Here is a 21537-nt window from a genome sequence, read left to right as displayed (position 1 = left end):
TTTGATGTGATTTGATTTTTAGAGGACCACACTAAGCATCCTTTAAAGATACTTTTTTTTTTTTTTTGCCCCTGGAATTTGTCACTAGGCACTTTGAAAAGATTAGGTTAAGATATCCATAGGTCCATTTTGGGCTCACATGTTTCTCCAGGTAGATGAGGTATGACTAGTCTCCCTCTTTGACGTCCTTTGCTGGTAGAAAACTGACTGGGAGAGTCACATGGAAAGCTAAAGCTGAAAAATTCTCCTTCCATGAAATTCCCATTCATTATCTTCCTCGGTTTACTCCCTTCTCCGAGATCATCACTGTCAGCACAGTACATCTGGTACTTGGAAAGGACAAGTATTTCTGTAGTCACTCCACATCTTCCCTTCCCCTCTTTTACCAAAAATAACAGATGATGAAAGCTTATTTGCTTGTTTCCAAGTCCTGCTCAGGACACCCTGATTTACTTCTTGTGCTGTGTTGGGAATACAGAAGATGAATCTTATTATTCGGGATGAGTCCCTGCAAAGTCCGCTCCGTGCCCCACCGCTGTGAGAATACGGCCCTCTGCCGATCCCCAAACCACTGCAAATCCCGGGCGCTTCTCTCGCCGGCCTGAGTCGCAGCTCCTGGCTCAGGGAGGGTCTTCGACGCTTCAGTGCTGCTGAACATTTCTTTTCTCTTGCATACCTTTTGTGTTTCTTCTGGTGGGATTAGGTGCAGCTATCTGCGCCGCGCACACAGAGACGCGCGTAGGCATCTTCCTGTTTGTAATTCTGCTGGAGACAGTCGAGAAGCAAACGTTTGCGCCAGGAGTATTATGTATGGCTCTGCTGATGTTTTTTGCAAAATTCTTTTTAAAGTCTGCAGCGAGCGCTGCGCCTCTGCAATGTTCTGGGAGTAATATGAACTATTAGTACTGCATTGAAAATCAAAGTCTGCTGGGAATGTTTCAGAGGTAAATAGAGGGCAATTATCTGAAATGAGGGCTCGAGGAACACTATGTCTTGCAAATACGGCCTCTAAGCCAAGTCAGTACATCTGGAGAGGCTGTTGCCCACAGTAACAGATGTATGTCCCTTCCAAGAAAACAATATCTGCTTTTACCTCCCGCTAAGGTGTCAGAGCTACAGTGAGAGTAAATGTTGGGGTACTTTTTCCCTCATTAGCCTTCCACTGGGGTTGGAATTGGCTTAGCCAGACCACACCGTTAGGAAATTTATTGTACCTGTGATCTGAATGTGTTTCTGCCTCATGGAGCGCGTTTCTTTCTGAGGCACTTTACAGATCAGAGTGTATCGTGGTTTCAGAAGTGCGTCCTCAGCCCCGGGAAAGCCTTGTCAGTCCTCACAGCCTGGGAACTTCGGTGGGAAGTTGATGCCATCAGCCCCGGCACTGGCAAAGTCTCTGCCTTTGTAGTCTCTGGTTTTCTGAAGAGAACTGGAAGATGCTGGGGTTGCTGTCAGGACAGGTTCAACATCGACTGTAATATCTCTTTCTGAAGATTTTTCTCCTTCTTTTAATCCTTGGTTTTGACAACATTTGTATTTACGTGCTCTCTGGCTTGTGAATAACGTCAAAAGAAAGTTGTATCAGACAAGAGGTGAGATCTTTGATTACAAGACAGATATCCAGTGGTCTGAAACCGGCTAATGCTGCTATGGGATTGAGTTTGCTTCAAAGGTAAAATCCAAGTGAAGCAATTTGCAGGCCTGAAAGCTTATCCGACTTCATTTCCCACATATTGCTTCTTGTTTTCTGGTGGGTGAGTGAGAGGGGTCTGTCAAAAATCTGCTGCTGCCGTTACTTTTGAGGATGTTCAGTAGTCAAGGACCACTGAGTATGTATGAACTGGTAACTGGCCGGTTGGAGGAGATCTGTACAGAGGAATTGTTAAGCCCTAGAAGATCCTTACAAAGGTTGATGTGGATATTCACTCTGAGGGCGGTGAGCCCCTGGCCCAGGATGCCCCGAGAAGCTGTGGCTGCCCCATCCCTGGAGGTGTTCAAGGCCAGGTTGGACGGGGCTTGGAGCAACCTGGGCTGGGGGGAGGTGTCCCTGCCCAGGGCAGGGGGTGGAACTTGATGATCTTTGAGGTCCCTTCCAACCCAAACCATTCTATGATATCGCCACATTTGTGTACTGTGTTTTCCTATTTCTAGAGAATATCTTCCAAACAATTCTCTTGCACTTAGCAGGAAAGACAGAAGGTTGTAGCAAAGTGCGGAAAAAACAAAGGAAGATGCTGAAAGTCAGATTTTGCTTCATATGTTCCCAGTGCTGTGAAAATCTGTGCAAGAACTGTCCAAACAGTCATCGTCTTTTTTTCCTTTTTTTTGCCCTCCAGTGCTGAACTCCACTGTACCCACAGCTTTTAATCTTTCTGTCTTTATATTATTCAGTCATTTAGTGAAAACCTTCCTGTTACATCTTCAGTTTTTCAGGGCTCTAGCCATCACTTGCCGCATCGTATGACTAGCTCTCGGAGAGTCTCATCTGGTCTTTAGAAATTTCTAGCCTGTTTCTCATTATAGGCTGTAATAGTGCTTCTTGCTCCAATATTTTACACTTCAACCATTTAGATTTGTGTTTCTGAATCAAGGCATCACTCGTTCCCCTGAGGCCATGGGACCTAGATGTGTGAACTTGTTATTTCCTGGTGACAACACAGGACTATCACACGCACTACAAAATACTTGCCCTGGGTTACGCTATAGTTGATGTCCTCCAATATCCTCCAGTCCCTTAGTGAAGAATAAAAGAAAGTGTAGTATAAGCTCATAAGTGAAAGAATCTTGGTGCTCCTGCAGAAGGCAGAGAGAATATTGTATATGAAAGGCCCTAATTTAATAAGGAACACTGGAAGAAACAGAGAAATAGAAAGCATTTAGGATTGCTTAAATTTCTGGTTCATTCAAGATCAGCTTCCCACGTTTAACAAGTTCAACTTCTCCACGTTACCCCTACTAGCTGTAGCTACTGCGCTGCAGCTTCCATCGCCGGGCAGGGGTGGAGATTTGCCATCTTCCTGCAATTTGGAGGTGGTGGGGAGGAGAATATGTCATTCCCTTTCCCTTTTTTCCTTTTCCCTTCATTTTCTGTCTCTTTCTCATCCTCTATAGGAGCTGAGAAGGACCAGAAATGCTGTAATTGCTTCATATGGTGACCAGTCATTCCTATTTATAGCGGATATTGTCTGCAGAGAATTAGTAGTCTGTAAAATTCCCACAAGGCAGGCACAGCTGAATAGACATAAAACTTGTTTTAAACAAATAAAAAGATACTAAACAAACAATGGAATTTGAAGGCAGCTATTTGAAATGATAAGGAACCGTTGGATTTTTACCGGAACAGGTAAAGCAAATCAGCAGTAATTGTATTTGTCTTGTCAGAGGAGAGAGAGGGTTTTGGAGGTGGAAAACTATGATATGTGAAAACTCTTTTAAAGACATTGAGCTTGGCTGATTGCCACGGCTTGGAGAATCTGCAAGCAATTGTCCACACTGTTAATTAATTAGGAGTATGCAAACTTTATTCTACTGGGATTTTTCTACAAAGATAATGTTTTGAGGCTTCGTAATGATGTCCCAGTTGGACATGGCTTTCATGAGACACATTACTCGTGAGAAAATGAAATCCCGTGTAGTTCAAGGGGATGTAAAAATGAAGAGCCCTGTTCAGCAGAAGAAACCTAACGGCATAAAGATTGAATTTGTCCCAACGGTCACAGAGGCATTCAGTAAACAGCTGCATCTGTTTGGTGGTGTTTGCTCTGATTTATGTGGTTTTGTACTGGCTACTGGAGGTGCCCCCATCACGGCCGTGGGCACTGATGTATGGTGGCAGATGAGCCTTGAAGAAGCCGTTTAAACAGATCCCAGTTTAGTTATGCTTTCCCTTGGATTTGGACGTTTCTCTGGACTCCTCAGCCTGCAAAACTGCGAGGCGCTTCTCCAGGAGCAGGCTGATCCGCGGGTGTTTCTGCTCGCAGGCGCCACCAGGAAATGCAAAGGCATGTGGAAACAAAAGCCAATTAGAGTGAAATTGTAACATCTGGGTTTGCTTTGGGGTCAGTTCTTAATTTATCCGCCATTCCCAGTTGCCTTGCGCTAATACAAGAAGCCTTGTGCTTCGCCGTGCCACGTAAGCAACGTCAAAATGATGCTTGAAGTTACTATTTGACTATCAGGAGCCGTATTCAGTGGCAGCGTTAGCCCCATTCCCAAAGCCCGGTGTGTTCTCTGTCGACCCGCTGAGAGTCAGGCAGCGCGGGTTTGGGGTGCGTGCCGCGGGGCGTCAGTAGGGGCAGCGCCCCGTTGATGGCGGGATGATGCACTCCGGCGTGCAGCTCCGTGGGCGAGGGAGCTTGGGAGGTGGCTCTTGGGCAGTAGGAAATGCTCGTGAGACGGATTTTGTGCCAAGTCGGGGCCCGCAGTGGCATACAGTGAGGGGGAAGCAACTTCAAAAAGTCTCTGTAAAAACCTTTGGGTTCAACAGCACTGCTCTGGGAAGGTTCTGGTGTGGAGAGGGGTTTTACAGCAGTTGGGCTTTTACAGCAGTTGCTTTCACAGTTGGGCTGACCCACCTCAGCTGTCACGGCCACCTTACGTGTTTGTTAAAAGAGATGGGTGAATGAGAAACGAATCGCGAGCTGCTAACATTCACACGCTGTTATTCTTTCGTAATAACCAGGACCCCAGGGAGGCCGAACTCTGACTACGGGAAATCTTGACAGAAACTTTACAGCTTGGAGTTGTGGGTCAGGGTGGGTTTTTTATTCCCCACCGCTGCAGTGAAAGCAATTGATCCACTGGAGAAATGGTGGGAAGGCGGCCAGAGCTGCGTACAGCTCCGTTAGAGCGCACAGCAGCTTCCAGCGCTGATCCTCGGCTCTCCCTGCGGCAGAGGAGCCGCTTCTCGGGGTTTCCATCCTCCTCGGGGAGCGCGAGCGAGCCAGCAGGTTTGGGCACCCCGGGTGAGCAGATGAATCGGAACGTGTGGCGCGTCCCCTCCTCCTCTCGCCACGCGGAGCGGCGTGCCAGGCTGGATCGCTGCGTCTGTGCGCTGAAACCCGCGTGCGTTAGAGCAGTGGCAGGTGTTAAATAGTAACAGATGTTAATATTGACAAACTGAAGTGGCTAAATGTGGAAATACAGCGCTGCTGAGACGTGTGAAGTGAGGCAATGACCTTCACACGTTACGGATCTAGTCAATAAAAAGGAGCTCGACGTGAGGGAAATGATGCTGCGCGCACGGCGGGACGCTGGGCAGGTTCGGGGCTGCGTGGGACGACTTCGAGTCTTGCAGGAGGTGGGGCTGAGGGATGGATCTGTGCAAAAGAGGCGACAAACACCAAAAAGCCCAGACTGCAGCAGACCTGTTTTCAGGACCCGGTGACCGTGTGAACTTTGTGTTTGTTCTCCAGTGCCATTTCAGTGCCAGAAGAAGAGGCAGCTCTGTTAAACACTGGGTCCCTCTGCGGCTTTAGCCCCTTTTATCCACATTTTCTCTTTTGTTTGTACAGATCAAGGATCCCGGTGTACGGTCTGTTCGTGCTGCCACAGAAGCTTTTCTACTAACTTGTTATATATCAGACCCCAAGGTGGTTAGGGTCAAAGCCTGCTTTCCGTGTCTTTAGCCAGGGGCTTCAGTGGGACGAGGTTTTGATCTCTCTTGTTCCAGGGAACGACAGCAATTTCTGCTGCTCTGAGTGACATTCTTCTGAAATTTGGGAGAGAAGGAGGAAACACTTGCTGCATTAAAGGGGGATGGGTTTTGTTTTGAAGCTCCCCTGTATGCAGTCCATGCTCTGTATCAGCAGATGTTTCATGCCGTGAATGACTCCTCATCCTCAGGCTAAGCCCTGGGAGCCTCCACCAGCTTGTGCTGTGCAGAGGCCGTCTGAGACCTGCGGAAGGAACCCGGTGCGCTGAAAACCCCCTCGTGCACCCTGCTTCCCCCTGGCAGCCCCAGACTGGCGGTGGTCAAGGGGGAAGGATTTCCTGACGGAAGGGAAGGGATGCTTCATGGAATCACGGAATTTTCAGGGTTGGAAGGGACCTCTAGAGATCACCCAGTCCCACTCCCCTGCTAAAGCAGGACTGCCCAGAGCACATCGCTCAGGACTGCATCCAGGTGGGTTTTGAAAACCTCCAGAGAAGGGGACTCCCCCACCTCCCTGGGCAGCCTCTGCCACTGCTCTGTCACCCTCACTGTAAAGAAGTTTTTCCGTGTATTTGAACAGAATTTCCTATGTTCTAACGTGTGCCTGTTGCGCCTCGTCCTGTCACTGGGAACCACCGAGAAGAGTCTGGCTCCATCCTCCTTCAACCCACCCTTCAGATACGTGTATGCCATAATAAGGTCTCCCCTCAGCCTTCTCTTCTCCAGCCTAAGGGGTCCCATCTCTCTCAGCCTTTCACGTACCAGACTTGGGTCTCTTTAGTCTAGAGAAAAGAAGATTGAGGGGGGATCTTATTAATACTTACAAATACTTAATGGGAGGGTGCCAGGGGGATGGGAGCAGTCTTTTTTCAGCGGCGCCCAGTGATAGGACGAGGGGTAATGGGCATAAACTTGAACATAGGAAGTTCCATCTTAACATGAGAAGGAACTTCTTTACCTTGAGGGTAGTGGAGCACTGGCACAGGCTGCCCAGAGAGGTGGTGGAGTCTCCCACTCTGGAGCCATTCCAAACCCGCCTGGACGCTGTCCTGTGTAACGTGCTGTAGGTGACCCTGCTCTGGCGGGGGGGTTGGACTAGATGATCCCCAGAGGTCCCTTCCAACCCTGACCATTCTGTGAATTCTGTGAATTCTGTGAGTGGGATCCAGTTTCAAACCGGACATTGAAGATGTTGGTTTCAACGCACTGGGTTTCTGTCTGTGTTTTGGGCAGTCAGCTTTGCCCCAGGGCCGGAGAGGGCGGTGCAGCATCGGGGAGCTCAGACCCGGGGTCTGCACTGGGGCCGGCCAGCCTGCCAGCTTCTTAAATGGCACCCACTCCCCCAGGCAGCAGCACGCATATAGATCACAGCGGGGAGACAGCGCAGTGATGTTCAGTGACAATATTAGTGGTGGAAATCAGCTCTAATTTTTCACTTTCCATTTCTCGGCAGATCAAAAGTGAATACGCACCGTCTTCATTAGCAAGGCAAATACCTCGGCGCATGGGAACCGGTGCGATTCCCTTTCCTTCCAAAGTGCAGAGCAGTTGATAAGCGCACATCAAAGGGGTAACGAGTGATTTTTATGAAAGGATCCCAATCTGAACTGGAAGGCTCCTGCACAGGGCCCGACCCCACCTGACACGTGTCAAGTGGAAATTACGACTTTTGCCGGTGTTTGCTGATTTTGCTGGGATTCTTTGTATTAGTACTGCTGAGGGAAGGCCCCCACAACAGACCCAACAATTGCGCTTTTGATTTGTAGATGAAATAATAACTATGGTAACCGGCGTTCAGCTCTAGCCTGCATAATTCCACTCCTCTCAAAATCAGGCATCCGGGCTCCCTGGGGAAGGCTCGGCAGGCTCCGAGCGTGACTCATCCCCTCCCAAAATACGTGCCTGACTGGATGAATCACCCATTGACTGGGGAGGGCGTCTGAGCGGGTAACTCAGGCAGGTTCCCCGTCCCTCAGATGCCAGTGGGAGGCAACGTGGTGAACGCTCTGGTTCTTGCCCCTGCGTGAGCAGGGCTTTCTGCAGGGCACCTTTGAGGTTCCCGTTCCTAAATCAGTGCCAGATTAATTTGGTAAACAGAGGAGCAAAGTGCGGTATTTCGGGAGCTGACAGAGAGCCGTCGGGCAGTCTTTGCTGCCAAGGAAGGAGAGCTGGAGCCGTCTCGTCCCCGCTCAGGAGCCCTTCGCCCTCTTCAAAGCCGACTGAAGGCAGTCAGGCTCAGCCGGCGTTGGGACACGGACCTCCCCGTGGGGCAGGGGCTGCAGCTGGGAGCAGTAATTAACAGACTGGAGTGATGACTTCTAAAACCTTTCCAGCTTCAAAAGTACATCCATATGAACTTTCCGTTCCTGCCATAGGCAAGGGAATTCGTATTTGCAGTCCTGATAGCCGGAGCTGGTCAACTATTTGTTTTCCTTTCCCGAGATCATCTAACACATACTTAAAAAAATGCCTCAGCCTGTTTGAAACTATGTAAGCTCCAGCGTGTTAACACGTTTTCCAACAGGCCCTTGTCTCTGAGGTTAGATACAGGCAAGGCATGGGGTGGCTGGCAGTTATTTTCCAACACGTCGCCTTTTCTAAGAGGCTGTGGGGAGGTGGAAAGGTTTGCGCGAGGTCAGAGGTACCAGCGGCCCCCGGGCACTCCCGTGCTACGTTCCCAAGATAAGGCGTCCCCCACATTTGCTCTGTTTGAACCCACAGAACTGCCATGAGTGCTGGAAATAAAAAGGCCTCCAAAGGATGAAAGCCTGTGGACTTAAGGACAGACAGGAGTTCAAACTGGATGCAGGTTTTTTCAAGAGTTCTGTAGGATGAGAGCTTCGATTAGCTGGATTTGTATTTCCAGAACAACAGAAGTGAGGTGATTTCTGGCACGGTATTTTTTAAGCTGATTTGTTCTCATCAGAGGCTTTTACCATTAACCTATAAGCATTGCAACTTTTTTAATGTGATGCCACAGACAGCTTCAAATGGGCAGAGGTCAGTTTTCAAGGATTTTAGCCTCCAGGAACCTACTGATTTTTAATGGGAGTCACACAACTAAATCTCTGCATATGGTTTTGAAATTCATTCCGTAAAGCCAGAGTCTTTCCAAGCCTTTGTTTCAGCTAACATCATTATAAATACTTGAATGACTTTTGGAGATCATCTAGGATATATCACCAGTCAAAATGAGTTAGAAACAAATTGACATGTTCTTGCACCTGGGGAAGTACTAGCTTTCCTTGGGTTTTGTTGTTTTCTTTCATTTGTAATTAAATTATTTGCTCTAAAACTTGATTGGTATTGACAAAGAGTATATTTTCTCTACACTGAATGCAATTATTTATATTTTTTACTTTGTGAGGCAGATATGAAAAATTTACCACTCTGATACTAAGGTGAAAAAAAATACGTATTTGATGTTAGTGAGCCCGTGTCTCTTAAGGAGCACAGAGCTACAGCCAGGCCCTTCGTACCTGACACTGAAGCCAGAGTTTCAGGGAAAGCTTGACTTCCAGAGAAGAACCTAAATAAAAGGTGTTAATGGGGAGCTTTTCATAGGAAGGCCTCAAGCGCATTGAAGACAGCAGTGCATAAAATCCATCTCGCTCTGGTAGATGCACAGTAACATTTTCCAAGCTCCTGAGTGACCAAGGAGCCCAAGACCTATTAGCTGAACATTTGAAACTGTTATCCAGCTCTACTGCCAAAATGTAGGGCACTCGTTTTCCTGGATCACTGAGCTAAATGATTTTTCTTAACTCAGACCTAAGGGCAGAAACACAGGCTCTTCACTCCCAGTCCGACGCTCTAAACATTTCCCCTTTGTAAGGAAGATGAGAGCTGCAAATAAATGCATGCAAGCCCTTGACACAAAGAGCATCTGTGGGGAGGGGGAGGTATTTGCACTGCCAAATATTATGTATTTAATTCAATTAAGGAGTTAATGCCTTTCTGTAGTCAGTGGGGATTTAAGCACACATTCCTCAAATGTGCTCTGGATTCCCGCCTGGAGAAGCCCTTCCCTCTGCTGTTGCAGGACTGAGGTGGCTAAAACCTTGTCCATCTGCCAGGATCAGCCCAGACGGTCTCGACCAGCCTTCTTCAGTTCTGCGGTGACATTATCAGTGCCTCAGCTAACTATTTCATTGTCAGCTTTTGCCATAGGGGTCACGGATTACTTCCAGATGTAGACATTTCCTTCTGCTAAAATTGCCACCTACTTCTAGCAATAAGGAAACCTGTTTGCCATCTTGCGCTACTAACGTCTGCTAAAAGCCGAACTTTTGACACTGACACCAAGCTCACAGCGCTTAAGGAGCTCTCAGAAGTCCTTTCATAGAGCGAAATCACCCACACTGTAATTCTGCTCCGACTGGGGGGGTGTGGGTGGAGGGGAGGAGCCCAAAGAGGCCTCAGGTTTGTCTTGGCACAGTGTGTGGGGTTTGGGAGGGAGTGGGTGTATGTCGAGGGTTTGTTCGGTGAGTATGTCAACCTGGCTGTGCTCTTCCTAGTTAAGGGGTTTTGCACATTGAGGTTGTGAAATTGAGGACTAACTTTTGGCTAGTAGGATGTTTTAATTACGTGTTCAGCTCTGTTTTTCTTAATTTGAAAAAATAAGTTTATATGTATAGATGTGAAGTGGCTTTTTTTTTTTTTTTTTTTTTCCCCTAAGCTGAGCATTGCTTCCTCTCAGGTTTGATGTTTCTCCATTTCTGAAGGTTGCAAGTTTGAGCTTTCTGCCTGGACTGTGCGGAAGGTTTCATTGTTTGCCCAATGGATGGCTTTCGTGAACATTTTACTGTTAGCGCAGCGCTTCCCTCTGATCTCGGGCTTTGCTGAAACCAGGCAGCAGCAGAGGTGGCTCTCGCTGCTGGGGAGTCACGCTGCTCAGCTGCGTGCCCTGGTTTCTGTGCCGCTTGATGCTAATGCGGTTCTAATTAACTCGAGTTTGGGGAGTTTGTGTTGTGGGTGCTGCTCCTGCGGGGTTTTGTTGGCGTTGGACAGGCAATTGCAAAACACGGGTGGTGGCAGCCGACTTGTCCTCAGGCTCTTCTGTGGCTGTGCCCTGGAGATGTAGAGAGGAGCCCTTTGAGGTTCTGCATCACCTGCACCGTGGCCCTGCAGTTGCTTTTCCAAGCAAGACTTTTTAGGATGAAAGGTAGCTTCGTCCCCCTTGCGCCCCCCTTCCCCCCCCCTCCCTCCGCCCCTCCCCGCAATTTAATTTTTCCATGAAGAAGGAAAATACTTCTTTAGAAAGTCTGGTTTTCAGCTCTTAAACTTTTTATATCTATTCACAGAACAGCTGAGTCGTTCCTCTGTATTAACATCTGCTTCATCGTGCCTGTTTCTCAGGGGCACCAAATCTGTCTTATATTAAACTCTAGTCCTTGTGTTATTTTAACTCAGCCTTTTAGAAGGTGGCTCATTCCTAGTGGCAGGTGTAACAAACCTGTGTTTCCATGCCAGGTCTGGCCCACGGTTCCTGATGATGCTGAGCGGGGCAGGATCAGGCTCTCCTCCTTCCTTCCTTCCTTCCTTCTGGTTGGTACTACCCACTCCTCCCCTGCGAGAACTGATCATTTCTTGTGTTCGTTTCAAAGTGACCCTCCTGAGGATCACCAGACAGCAACCACTGCGGCAGCGCTGTGCCGTGACATTGATAAACCACAACATATTGTTTAACATATTGTTCCCAGTCCAACATATTGTTCACATTCATCATGGAAGCAATCAGTACAGACCATTTTATTGCAAACCTGTTTCCTGGTGCTCATCATTAGGTCATTAACCTTAACAATGTCAACATGTTCTCGGTATGCAGTTTAATTGGAGTGCAGTACAGAGCGGTTGCGCAGGCTGTACCACATAGGGGGGCACACAGTTTAAGAGTAATAGAAATGCTGTACCAGTATGGCACCGATGCTAAATAAAGTCAAGTCTGGACAGGAGATGCAAATTAAAGAAGAAAGTAGCTGTACCTGGGGAGACCCAAAGAATTTCTCAGCAGAAGCATGATTTCCTGCGAGCATCTGTGCCAGGTGAAGGGTTTTGTTTTATGATATCCAGTTCTTTTTGTAGTTCTTTTCCTTTGGTACCTTTGCCATTTCCAAGGAAAAGAGATGGGCAGTCCGGTGACTTCTGCTGCTCTGACTGCAAACACTGATACTGGCAAGGCTTTCCTCTGCAGGTGCTTGTTAAAGAAGCAAAGCTCATGTCTCTTGGGGCTGGCTGCTCTCAGGCTACGTGATACCGAGACAGAGATTCAACAAACAACTTGGTTACAGGGAAAGGCTGGTAGGAACAAGTAAGTTCAGGAAAACATCCTGGTTAGTGTACTAAACTTTGGGGGAAGATCTCTTTTCTTATGAGACTTGCTTATTCAGTTATAAAGAATTGTTTCTCTATATGAACTCTGCTTGGTTATTATGGAGATCATCAGGACATCACCACCTTTGTTAGTGCAGATGATCAAAACCTTCAGAGAAAGGCCCATCTCTTCATGTGTGCCAGTAAACAGCCTCGTGCAACTGGGGCTAGGTCTTGGCACTGTCATCTAGATCTTCTCCTAATGCGATCCAATGCCCATAACCTGTGGTTTGGATGCTAAGGTTGAAATTTAAGGTATCTGTGGGATGTCAACTTCCATTTCTTGTTGATTTTTATTGGCAATTAGGTAGACGTGAACATTTGAGCCTCAAGTTCTGCTGGGTTTTGATTGCCCTACAGCAGTATATAGGTGGGGTCTAATTAACTGCTGTGCATATGACTGAAAAAAGCATCGCTTTCTTCACTGCTCCAGGTGAAACCACAAATGGCTCATCACTGCGAAGCCAAGGGACAAGTTTGCTGTGCTACAGGAAAGGGAAAGATGTGGCAGGAAAAGCAGAAATAACTGGTAGGTCTTTAGGGGGGGAAGCTCGGGACGGGCAGCATCTCCACTGCGACGGTTCCGTTCCTTTTCCCTTGCTGCCTCCTATCCTATAAAACACGTCCCCTTTCCTGCCAGCCTGGCCTTTTCCTGCTGTCTCATATTTCTGTGCTTTAGCGTGGAGCACCACTCTGCCTTGACAGGAAAGTCCAAAGGTCTGACTGACACCCTGTTTCTTCCCCATTACAAAATAAACTAATTTCTTTAGCTTTGCACAATATTCTTCTGAAAACAGGTATTGATCTATGCAAGTCTGTAGACTGGGTAATCAATAGCCACCAGTTTGGGCAAAATAAATAAATAAAGGGACAGAAAATGATGGATGAGAATACCATTGAGCACTTTTTGAACGGATGCTGTGTTGTGATCGCTCAGCTGCTGAAAGGGTGGGCTGGGTTTGTCTTGTAGCAGCAAAGTGATGTGAAAGTTTTCGGATTCCCAGCTTCAGGTGAACCTAGTCGTTAGGTGCTGCTGAATGGTTTTGAACCGGTGGTGCTTTCCAGTCTGACTCTCGTATCCAGTTAAAGACAACAGCTCGTGAAGAGGGAGAGGCTTCCCTTTGTCCTGCTGTGGTGTTTATAAAGTGTAATCAAGCTTAGTGGTTTGACATTTGTGTATATCTGAACCTGTCTCTGTGGATCAGTCAGAGCCAGGGTGGAGGGCAGGAGCAATGACTCCATCAGCAGGGAGGCACTGGAGTGCTTCAGTCCTAGAAATCCAGAGAGGCTGCTGCCTTCCTCTTTCTCTAAATCCACTGTGCAGCTCACGCAGAACTTGCACAAAGCCTGTTCAACCCCTAAAATACAGGGTAAGTGGAAGGCGAGTGGTGTGTGAGCTTTCTGTGTGGTTTCTGCATGGGGGAGCATCCAGCTGTAGGGCTGTGTGAATAACACGCTGTGCTGACAGATCAGGAATCTCCCTTTTGGGTTGTAAATGCCAGAACTAGCAGTTTTCCTCCAGGTACCTGTTGTCCCACCCCATCGTGTGTTCTTTGCTGGCCAGATCCGGTCCCAAAGCAGACCTGGCTGGTCCTGCCTCACGCTGAGCACCGAGTCTGGGATCCGAAAGCCTCTGGAAGAGGGTGGGAGCTGCTCCAGCCCACGGTGCAGCAAGCTCTTTTCATCCTCAGCCCACTCTTCTGTACCTTTGGGATACTGAGACATTCTGGGGAGCCAATTACCATTCTTTAAACCAGTAATCAAAAGGCCCGCTAACCAGTTAACAGTCTTACTACAGGCAACGAGGCCAGTCTAAGGTGGTCTAAGCTTTCTCTGGAGCAGCAGACACAGGGAAGCAGTGGTCCTCTGTGCTAGACACAGGTCTTCCAGATGATGAAGAAACAGGTGCAGTTCAGATGCAGTTTCAAGCAAATGAGAAGAGACCCCGGGAGGTGGAGAGGAGGGACGGTTGTATTGATCAGGCTGCGTAGCCTGCTGAAATCAAACACAGCTTATTCGAGGAGGTGACCTTATTTCGGGAGCTAGTGAAATAGTACAAGAGTTTGGAAAACTCGGTTTGATAGAAACGGAGAGGAAATCAGGCCATGCTTTCAAAGCAATGTGTTTTTTCTCTCCCCATCCATTGAATGTAGTTTCTTTAATAGACTTTAGCTGTCATTTCCTGAACGCTCAGGGAGCAGCTGGTCTGGGATTTTCAGGGATTGGGATAATCCCGTGTATTAACAGGGATCAAATAGGATGAGTGTAGCTATGGTATAGCTGGGGGAAGAGAGAAGGGGCTTGAACATGGCACATGCTGCGGAGGGGACACCGGCCTCCTTGTCCTGCTCAGTCAGTCCATGTACTTCTCAGAGCAGGCCTGGCGAGTGCCCCAGGAGTACCGTGTAAGAGGTGTGTGTGTTTGGGAGGTGAGAGAGCAGGGATGTGCAGAGCTGGGATGATAATTTGCTTGTAGAGGATCCTCTCCCTGGAAGGGTCCATGTATGGGGAGTCCAGCTGCAATGTCATTTTCGTTGTGTTGGGGAGGGAAGGAGCATCTCTATAAGACCATCTAATGGAAGGCTATTTTCTGTAGCATCTGCTACTCTTTATAGAGTGACTGTTTTCTGTGTTAAGGTGTTGTGGTATAACTTTGCAGAACGGCTCTGGTTTTCTGCGTTAATTCTTATTTGGATCCCTTGAGATGGATCTTTTAGGTTCCCAGAAATTCTTTGTTGTAATTAAACAACTCTCAGTGGTCAGAGTAGATCTGTGAGCATGAGGAAGGCTGTCAAATCAATACGAATCATTGCCAGACATGAGCTTAACAAGCCTGACCGGGAAGTACAAAGGGCCCCTCTGTCATTTAAAGAAATAAACAGGAGGCAGAGAACTTAATTCACCTCGAATCAGCTGCTAAGCCTGGCCTGACAACGAGCCTTCAGAGACACCTTCCCCTGGCTCCAGCGTTCAGCTGAATCAGCGGTTTTCCCTTTTCCCTAGGAGATGTCCGGCTTGCCGCGTGCACCAGCAGAGGAATAGAAAGGATGGACACGCTGCCGTGCTGGAGCAACCTTGGCTTGAGGGCACAGCGTAAAAACGATCCGGGTACTTGCAACTGCCTGATGGGGAGGCAACTGTTTGAGTTGAAGACTGAATCCCGGCAAAGGCATGTGTGTGTTTGGACTGAGGTTGGCTGCCCAAGATCGATGTTTTGAAAGGAAATAGCAGTCATAAGTGAAAAAGAGTGGGCCAAATGGCTAATGCCAATTAGAATAAAGAGAAGGGTTCCAGAGGGAGATGGAAGTCGAGAAGGTAAATGGAGGAAATGGCAAGGCAGAAATCAGGGACTCAGGTTGTGCCTCTGGCTCCTTCCCTGCCCTTGGCCAAGGTGATCAAGCTGAATAAATGTTTGTGAGTTTGAGGAACAAAGGAGTGATTTTAGGCACTGAATTCTAGCTACTGAGGTCTAAAAATGAAGTTCTGCACCATCGAGGTCTTCCAAGAGAAAGGATGTTGTCAGTGTCATCCCTACACTGTTTCTCATCCTCATGTGGTGATAACACTTTCTGACTATTGAGTTTCCACCGAGCAATGTCCAAAATATAATGAGAAAAACTCTAAAATTTCCACTTCAGGTAAGTCCTGAGCCAACTGTTTTAACTAATGTCTTTCAGAGGGATGGCAGTGGAGTCCTGATGAACAGTATCATCCCCCCATACGGATGCCATAGGAATCTAATAGTTTATTGGAGTGCCTCAGTCTGCCTAGCTGCGTGCTGAGACAGCTACGCAAAGTCTCATAGGTTTGGGATTGGGGGTGCGTATTGGCTCTCGCTTCAGTTTGGCCATCCCAGACACTTGACCTGATCTCACTTCAGGGTGGCTGATTGTGTAGACCTGGAATTAGCTGAAGTAGCTATACGTTGTAGGTACAGGAGGAGCACAGCTGGCCGTTTTGATTTGTATATGTTTATGTAAATGCCTCATAAAATATCCCCTGTTGGGACAAGCCAAAGTCACGCATCATAAAGATCAGCTCCTGTAATGGCTTCTTTACAACTGCATTTGCCAAGGTAGTGAAAAAAATATGCCTGTGTTTATAGGAAATTAATTTCTGCCCCTTCAGTGATCAGCCCTGAGCAAGCAAAAGAGCTGAATTGTCCCAGTTGCTTCACTCTGGCAGAGAACTGCTCTTCGGAGCCTCCTGCAGTGTAGTCCGGTGGGGATGTTTAATCAGAAAACCTTAAAGCAGCGAGGTCCTGATCCAGCAAGCCCTGTGCTCATGCAGCAAGCAGTCCTTCCTCAGCAAAGCACTAAATCACACCCTTAATTTTACACCTGTGCAAGACTCGCGATACTGGACAAGATTCAGGAAGGTGTCTACATCTTTTGCTGGAGAAGAATGCATTTTTGCCTTTGGCCTTAAATTAGCGTACAAAGAATGAAGGGCCTTAAGAGGCAGATCAGCAAGATTATTTAAAACATAAACCAACCCAAGCATGACGGGACCTACCAAAGGAGGAAGACTTCTTGGTGCTAGTAAGTGCTCTGCAAGCTCCCTTTATGGGTGAAGTCCACGCTAATCCCAATTTTTTGCAGCACCCCAAAATCCTTATGGCTTAGCGCTGCGCCCGTTGCAGAGGAGGTCTTCATGACTTTGCTGGGAGAGAACCTAGGGGCCTTCTGCTGAAAGCAGTGGGATTTTGTAGGAGTCTTTAGCTGAGTCTGGGCCTTCAGGTAAGATTTTTGTAGCAAGAATGTAAACTGCTGAATGCTGTGGATGAACCAGACCTGAACTATCTAATTCTGTAGGGCTTCTTCTTGAGAGCTGGAAAGAGTAGGTGGAATCCTTGTTCAAACTGATGCCAGCTCAAAATTTGTCTATAAATTCATTAAACATAGGTTTTCTCCTGAAACCTGTTGTAAAACAGGTTTGATATATTTTTATTACTTTAAGATGCTGGCAGAGCGGATGGCATTGCTGCAATGGGCAGATCCACCTTCGGGACAAACGCCGGTTCTGCTCCAGCTAACCGCGGTGCTGCCCAGCGTGCGGGGCCGCTTGGCGCGGTGCTGTCGGAGGCGCTTCTGCCGCTGGGGTGCCCTGGCGCGGCGGTGGCTGGGCCTGAGATCTGTTTCGCTACAAACCAACCCCCGTGTATTCCCTGCTGATGAAAGTACGGCTTGCGTCTGTCCCCTTGTAGCCCAAGATGAATCCTGGGAGAGATAAAGAGCAGCAGACATGGGCGCCTGTTGCAATGAAGTGTTTTGTCCATAGGTACCCACCCCGCCGTGTGCGGTACATCTAGCCTCGGCCGTTGCAGCTCGTCTAGCCGAGCGGATGAGAGAGAAGTCTATTTTCTTGCACGTCCCCCTTAAAATTTGAGGAGTTTCCCTGACAGAGTGATGCATAGTTATAGTCTCAGTAAAAGGTAGAATGATTTATGGCTTACACACTGTAAATCAATAAAAAGAATCACAGACATTGACAGCACGTTCACAGCCCATTTCTTTAAATGGGAGGCACTTTTCTGTCCTTCCCATTTCAGAGGGGTTGGCGCATGGGGAGGTTCCTGCCACTAACAAGTGCTAAGAGAGTCTTTATAAAGCTTGTAAAACCTACGTCTTATGTACTACTTCTCCTTATATGCCCTTTCTTGCTGTATCATCATTTCCAGCCATAGAAAGTACCGTGTCCTCCACCCTGGCTTATGTGATTGCCTTCTCCTGTGGGGTATGTGAACAAAACACAGTAAAATTCTGCTGGCTTTTAAGCTCCTCCAGACCAGTCCGCTAACCCCTGACTTTCCAGCCTTGGTATAAATCCTAATTAAAATAGAAATTAATTTGGGTGGTTTGACTCTTGGTGTGAGGTAGGGCGTGGGAGCAGCAGGCTGCGGTGCTGCCCATGAGTTCGGGTGCTTCAGGGTGGATTTCAAAGGGAAAGGGGATGCTGATGAGTGAGCCCCATGCGGAGCTCTCCTAGGAGGGTGCTGCTCCCCAGCCCTGCTGCCCCAAGTCCGGCGTGGGTGGCTTTAGGGCTCCGGGCTGTGCAAGCCAGGCTGCCAGCACGGGGCAGCGGGGATGGGGAGCCTGGGTGCTGGCCAAGTACAACTTCCTTTATTTACATATAGATACCAGTCCTGGAACATGTTTAACTGCTTTGTTGAAATAGGCCATAAATGGGCCATAAAAGTTAGCCATTTAAGTCTGGAGAAGCATTAAGAGACTCTTCAGTGGTGGATGGGTTATAAATAGTCCGCAGTGAGCCACACTTCAACAAATGGCTGGTTACTGGCTGCTCTGAAAGAGCCCTCTCCAAATATCCACCGTCTGTTCCTCCCGAGGGCAGCCATGTAACGACACAGGACAATTGCACAGGGTTTCTTCGCCCAAGGTGCTAAGGGCTGTCCGAGCTCTACGCAGAAGCCAACAAGGTGTTAAAAGTTACGGGCGAATAGGTAATGTCTTTCTGAAAATCAGATTTTTCATTAAAGCTTCAATTTGCCTTTCAAGGCAACATGTATTACAGGTGTGCTTATCCCTTGGGAACACAGCCTGCGCTTCGGTGTTCTTTGGGTACAGGAAAGCCGGAGACTTTCCCGAGTCAGGCCAAAATTGAAATTTTAGTAGCTTAAGGTGCTTTAACGTCTCTCTCGTTTCTTCTGTTGAGAGAATAGGATACATGCTTTGCACAATTGGCATTATCTATAGGATTGCAGCCCTGCATGCTGCAACCCACACCTTGTCATGGTGTGCAGAAGTAAATGAAAAAGCAGCAGTGATTCCAATTACTGTATGCTAATTGGGCTGCATTCAGGCTTCATTGATGATGCTATTATGCTGCAAGAAAACAATAGCAGCATATGTACTTACCTTGCTCTACTTATCCTATGATTATTCTCTGTTAGTACAGAAACATACTGAAAGTATCAGCCTGCACACAAATTAGTCCATGAAATGGACCACTACAAGTTCAGCCCTTGAGCACACTCATTCTCTTCTTGTTTTGCATCGAATGCAATATCGTGGGTGCCACAGCAGCTCAAAGCACTCTTATCTTGGGCTTCGGTTGTAGTAGCGTTTGCAGTCTTGTATTTCCTCCCAAGGAAACGCTTTTGTATTCCCACTCAATCCATCCTCGTGTCCTTATCCGACAGGATCTCCAATGCCAAGTTGGACTGCGGCGGTCTGGAAGTCAGGCAGCCTGGGGAAGCATCGCCCGTGCAAAGTGCATCCGGCAGCACTCCTCTGCCAGTGCCTGCCAATTAGCTCTAGACTAAATTTAATAAGGGAGAGGGGTGCACGCTGCGCTGTATTACTCACCGACTGCTGCTTTGGTAACATGAGCATAACTTGTTTTTTACTGTAAACTGGACTCAGACATTTGCATATTGTTTTTTACAGTAGTATCTAATATGCTGAAAGCTGCCAGAGTCATTACAAAATCATCAGTGCTCGTTCCAGTGTGATATATTCTGTTTGTCTAGCTGGCTGTTTTGCTACCATATGTATTTATTGAAGCTGGCTGAGTATCTTATTCAGTGATGTTTTGCTTATTTATTCAAGAACGAGTTCATCAAAATTCAGCCAAGCTCTCTGTCCTCAACAGACACAAATCTAATCCAGCGTTTGAACACACCCATCGCAATAGCAACTGAATGCAAAATTGAACAGGATTCAAAAACTGAATGCAAACTTGATAGGAGCGAGGAAAAACGTCTGCCTCCCCACAAATCCATCCCAGGTATTACTCTGCAATGCCGTGATGGCCTCTGAGAGGTGAAGGTACCGTTTTTCCCTTTAAGGCACCAACCTTGCCTGGTAACTCAAACGAAACTCAAGCGCTGCGTCCCTGGGGGGTTTCTAGCAGGTCCCTGTCTCGGAGCCCATCAACGAGTAAAATGGTCATGATGTCATGTACAATATTGTGGTCTCATCAGGGAGACTGATTTGTATTGCATTAAGTGAGACAGAGTTGCTAATCTCCACTGAGGTTTACATGGGAAAATTTAAAGCCTATTCCAGTATATTAAATGAGGCTGAAAAGCTTCGATCAATAATTTCCCTTGTATGAAAAATAAGAGATGAAAATGATGGTAGATTGATTCAAAATACTTAATGCCAGATACCAGCTGATGGAAGTACCTTGTAAATAGCATTTTGTACGGTTGCCAATGAATTAGTCTAAATTGTGAGGGTGATTGAAACGTATTTTATAATGTTCATCTCCACTTTAGTGGCCATTTACAAAATTTAGAAGAATATGAAATCCCCAAAGAGTAAGTGAGCAGCCAGCAAAAAACCAGAGTAGCTAGCAGTGGTACTTTGCAAATGAGATCTCGGAGTACTTTATAAGACAAAAAGCCAGAGTTCTTTACAAGCAAGAAGAATCAGTGCTAGTAGTGTTTTAAATTTTAAAATGTGTTTTCTAAGTACCTCTTTTTTCATCAGCCCTCTCTTTTACATGGAGATTATTATCTTTGATGTGGAAAGTGAAATGGTTGGGGTTTTTTAAAGTTAATTTGGTAATAAAAGAACACTGCCTTCTCTGAACAGCCTTATGCTCAACTGGGGTGTTTTGTAGGACTATGTTGTATCTCATCACACCGATTTCTGCAGGAAATTAGGAGAACTGTGTTGCTTAGCTGGCTCACTGGAGCGGATGGTGACCTGGGGCAGTGGTGCGATGGCTCCTGGAGACAGCCCAAGGTCACAGCTAGACGAGGATGCCTGAAGAGATGTCAGCATTGAGACCGGCCACGTAGTCCGTTGCAGCCTGGTCCGAAGAGCTCTGCAGCCCTCCCCCCCTTTCTCTGAAGGTTTTCTCTGGTTCCCAGTTGCTCTGTGAGTTGTCCCAGGGCTGTTCCCACCAGTGCGTGGGGAGGGCTGCAGTGTGGGTCATGCTTTTTGCCTGTCCTCAGAGATAAGAAGCAGCTGGACAATTCAGCCACAGTTGCTCCAGGAAGACCCATCCGTGTTGCAGCCACTTGGGAACGTGGCTTTTGCTGAGGAGCAGGAGCGAGAGACGCTTTTTGCTCGTGTGCTCTTGAGGGTATGGAGCCATTGGGGAAAGGGCTCTGCAATCTGCAAATTAGGGCCTTAACTGCTCCGAGAACTTTATTTTGTGATGATTTTTTGCTTCTTGAATGTATTGTGGCACTACGGTACTGACACTGGAGTTGATTTCTCCGCTAGCTGAAGCCAAGACTTTACGGAGACAGATCCCACTCGAGCAGTTCAAATGACACGTGAGTGATGGCCAGGCTGCGTGTTGGCTGTCTGCACAGCGTTCACTTCCACTTTTTGTCCCCGGGCTGGGAACCCTGAGGTTCCCATCTCTGCATGGGCTGTGCAAAAGTCTGCTTGGGCTGGCTGCTAGTCTTTTTTTTTTTTTTTTTTTAATTTTCATCATGAATTTAGTGAGAAAGTCTCTGCTTCGAAGTTCTCTTGGATGGAGCTGGGTTTTTTAGCAAAGCATTTTAGGTGCGCTCCCACCCTCCTGCTCTGTGG

Source organism: Charadrius vociferus, unplaced genomic scaffold (assembly GCF_000708025.1).
Source record: "Charadrius vociferus isolate BGI_N301 unplaced genomic scaffold, ASM70802v2 scaffold54, whole genome shotgun sequence".
Classification (NCBI taxonomy): Eukaryota; Metazoa; Chordata; class Aves; order Charadriiformes; family Charadriidae; genus Charadrius; species Charadrius vociferus.
This window is presented reverse-complemented; position numbering follows the sequence as displayed.